This window comes from Octopus sinensis, unplaced genomic scaffold (assembly GCF_006345805.1).
Source record: "Octopus sinensis unplaced genomic scaffold, ASM634580v1 Contig10079, whole genome shotgun sequence".
NCBI classification, from domain to species: domain Eukaryota; kingdom Metazoa; phylum Mollusca; class Cephalopoda; order Octopoda; family Octopodidae; genus Octopus; species Octopus sinensis.
In genome coordinates this window covers 487,140-491,435 of record NW_021831989.1, presented here as the reverse complement: position 1 = coordinate 491,435, position 4,296 = coordinate 487,140, and the positions used below count along the sequence as shown (strand labels likewise).

The window sequence follows — 4,296 nt, the reverse complement described above, 5'->3', positions numbered from 1 at the left end:
TATTTGCATAACTGCGTCGGGAAAATCTGAACTTTTTGCTGTTTTGTCAATCAGATAATTCTCAATAGAAGACGGTCATTGGCTATGCCCGACGGTTGGTGGTTCGAAGGATATTGGAGAACGACTTTAGTGGAAATCGAAAATATGACGATGGAAAAACTCAAGTTTTCTGATTTAAAAACGTTTAGAATTTTGTAATCTCCTATAATATTCCATTTTATAAAATGGGGGTTTTAGTTTTACTAAGTTTTTAGTCCGGAAATAATCTCGCCCCAGTCAGCCACACGAGTACAATCGTCGTCCCGAGACATGATAAAGAATCGAAATATTTAAATGACCAATTTGAATATTTTACAAATAAAGTCAGTTTCGTTGTATATTCTAGATCAGGGGACATCATTTTATTATTTCTATGAACGGGGTAGAAATTGGCTGGGGAGCATTGCGGGACTTTGGTTTTTATTGTGAGCATAAGGAAGATATAGGCAAACAACGTGGTATTAGTGGCGGACTGACCTTATATTTTGATTTTTTGTTGGCGGCGCTGATGCGGTTGGATCCTAATAAACTTGAGAAAATAGCATTAATTCCATCGCTTTTAAATATTATTCAAAATAAAAATTTTTTTGATTTTTTTTCGTATGAAATTTTTGTCATTTACTATACAGCTTTGGATTTATGGTGACATTCTTTCGAAACGTGGAAAGGAAGATTCTTTGTAACATCGAGAAATTTTTAGTTCTGGGGCCGAGGACTCCCGATGGGCAAAGATATGGCGGTGAGATAATGCACTGTATTTCTTGATTTTTAGCGTTTCGGCCAGGTTGGCTGCGGAGCCTGGCTCTGAAGCCGACGTCAAGATGTTCCCGGCGGAGAAGGTATCCGTGCAAGTGGCGTCCCAGATGAGAGACTTGCCATTTTCAAATGGGAAGGTCGTTAGACCATCAGGACGTTTACCATCCTCCCGAGCCAGCCCGACCGGTTCCAGCTGTGAAGGGAATCCGGCAGTTTTAGAGTCCGCTTGACTATGTCGTTCAGAGCCGTATGTCGAGGGAAGCGTCCGGGACTTCTTTGGCACGATAACGGGTGCAATCCAAAGGGGTCAACGGTCGATCCACAGCGACACCGGTGTTCCCGGCATACGTTCAGACCTAGGCGCAGTGATATGCCGATCCGCAGGCAATCATCGTCCAATAAGGTTCCAATAGAACCCATTGGGATAGCGGTCAACCAAGCCTCCGAATATGGTTGTGAGGCAGCCAACAAGCAAGCCAAGCGATGTTGGTTAAGCTTAGGCTTGAGGTTGTTTAACTTCTGGTCGCAGAGGATCCTGTCCCATTCGACCTGTGCGTGCGGATTCTGAAGAAGCTCAAGAGACAACCCAAGCCAGCGGCTTTTTGCGGCGACTGACTCTGTGTCCAAAGAGGATTCGGAAAAGGGTTGGAGAATCTCTTGGACAAGGGTGCTCGTGGCATGTGTGGAGGAAAGGAATGCTGGCAAAGAAAGGTCAGTGGCTGAGCGCACACCGATGCTGCCATGACTGATAGGGAGTATTGCCTGTTCCCAGCCAAGATCGTCGAATGGTGCATTACATATTGATTCGAGGCAAGTCCTAAGGGCATGGTCGAATCTGGAAAGACTCTCGGGATTGGCAAAGCATGGTGCGCTTCTGAGGGTAAACAGTAGTTTAGGAATGGCGAAACAGTTCCTCAATAAGAACAGGGCCGAATGGGAATCGATGATACCAAGATTACAGGACATTGACGCAAGGTTTGATGTTTTTTCTGATAAGGTAGAAACAACACCGGAGTGAAAAATCGGGGAACCCAGAATCTTGAGATTTCCGGGCGAAGTGACATGGATGTTAGGAAGTAATGACTCGATAGAACAATGGGCAACAGAGAAACGGTGAACATCATAACTGATGTTGATGGGGCGAATGCCGCCTTCTTTCTTCCGGAGTGCAGTGAGATTGGCAGCGAAAAATAGGTCGCGGGCGTGTTCAGGAATTTCGGCATTCAGGATTCTGTTCGTAAGAGCCGTTAGAGAAGATAGAAGGCGCTGACCAGCCTCACAGGTATGATTTGATAGCATATCTTTGACGTGCCCAGGGCGGAGACCGTCTATGCCGCCACAACTACCGGTCGCCAGAGAATTAATGGCATCAAGAACTTCCTCTTTAGAAACATGAGAGTTTGGAAGGTCAGAATGGACGATAAAGGGCCGTTGGTCATCCGGAGGATTGGGGTGCTTCGTTTTTAGTTCTGCAAGAACTTGGGGAGACACCTAACCAACTGGAGAAATCCGAGGGGCATGACATATAGGCGGAGATATTGGCTTTAAATCGGGAGGAATTAGAAATGGAATGAATTTTATAGCCCTTGGGCTGCTTGGGGGTAGCCTCTTTAGGGAGGCCTAAGGCCATGATTCCGAAACAGAAAAGATGGTTCCAACTTGATGGGTCGTTGGAAGTAAGTGCATTGTTAATAACGGAAGATAATGTGTCGGCCGCGAGAATCCGAGCAACCTTAGGAATTTTGACTGGGATGGAGCGGACTCTTTTAGCTCGGGCAACCGACAAGAGGAAATCTTTTACAGATATAATGGGAATGATTGGATGGGAGAGATTGGAAATAGGCACAGCAGTAGAAAATGCCGGAGGCGAGGAAGGGGCAAGGGGATGGCATGAGGGGCAGATTCACCTCGATAAGGTGGAGGCTGCCAACTTGGAAATTTTGACACAAGAGAGATGAAAGAAACACTCGCAAGAGGAGCACGTGCAACCGTTTTTCCTCTGGTTGCTTAGCTTGCACGAATTGCAAGGAAGTGATTTTTTAGAAATAGATAGAACCATGTGGATATGGTAAATTAATACAATACAATGGGATAAGAAACAAAAGAGAGTAGAAATAAAAGAAAGAAATGGATGAATGAATGAAAGAAATGAAAGAATGAAAGATAATGTACCACAAGAACAACGTACAACGCAACGTTTTAATCATTTCAAATGACGATTTGTATTAATTTATCTTTTTTTCGATATGATTTTTTGTCAAATTGATGTTGGCGTTTCATTAACGGCGTGTTTCTTTATCGGACTGTGACACAGGGTGCTTAACCAAGGAGTAAAGAGATGACTTAAATTCGGCATGGGTTGATTTAGCTAGATCTCTCTATTGATCACAATTTGAGATATTGGATAATGAACAAGAAGTTAATAATTGAAACCAAACAAGTAAATTATATTAATTGTTTTCAAAGTATTCCTTGGAACCATTGACGGTCGGCTTCATTGTTCGTTCCCCTGGCTTCCAGTTTGCAGGACATACTTAAAATTCTAAAATAAAAGCACCTTCGCCATTCACGTCATAAAATTGAAGAGCCTCGATTAACCTCAACGTTTCAACCACACTTCTCCCGACCGGCATATCATTCACTGTTATTTGACAAATGACGCCACTTCTGTTTATTATAAAAAGTCCTCTAATTATATTATAGAAAACATGTCATTTACCTGTATGCATTGCCACTCTCGGCCAGAACTCCGTATGATCTGCTTATGGATTGACTTCGATCAGCCAACATTGGAAACCCTATATTACCAAGGCCCCCGCTTTTAGTTGGGATTTGAGTCCTTAAAATGACGAAATAAATCGCTAACCATGCCATGTGACAAAAATGGGTGTCAGTTGAACAAGATATCAACTGAGTGTCAAGTTTCTGGAATTCTTCCAAACTATCGTTAAAAGCGACAATTTCAGTGGGACACACGAATGTACTAAGAATTGCAATAACTCAAAATACAAGTCGCAAGGATAGAAGAACAGGACCACGTATTTTCCTAAATAATCCTGGTTTGATATCGTTTTGAATTTCCCATTGATGTAAGCAGTTCCTTCAAAACTGGGAGCAGGGTTTCCAATTAAATTAGCCATTGCTGAATTATTTCGTTAAAATCGTATTTATACACGTGTGCAATCAAACACAATCACGCTGATTATCCTATTCATGCTGAGTCAATTATTATTGATTATTTATAGATATTAATGTGAATTATGTGTTTAAAATAATTAAAACGTGTTTTTCGAAACAAAAGATGCGTTTTCTTTATTCTTTAATTTTTTTTGCCGCCAACCAACGTACGGAGCTGGCATGCCGCGAGGAAATTCAGCTGAAAAAAATCTTGACACAGAAATGGAAAAGGCACTCTAGAGTTATCAACAGATTCTCGACCACTCAGCTGCCTGTCAATAATTTTGTATTATTCATTAATTTCTAAGCTGGTTGTAGTACAAC

At 42.2% G+C, this 4,296-nt stretch overlaps 1 pseudogene; it reads right to left on the bottom strand.

Moving 5' to 3' along the window:
- Positions 1–3,245: 3,245 nt before the first annotated feature.
- Positions 3,246–3,978, bottom strand: LOC115228259 (annotated as a pseudogene).
- Between the last annotated feature and the right edge of the window lie 318 nt (positions 3,979–4,296).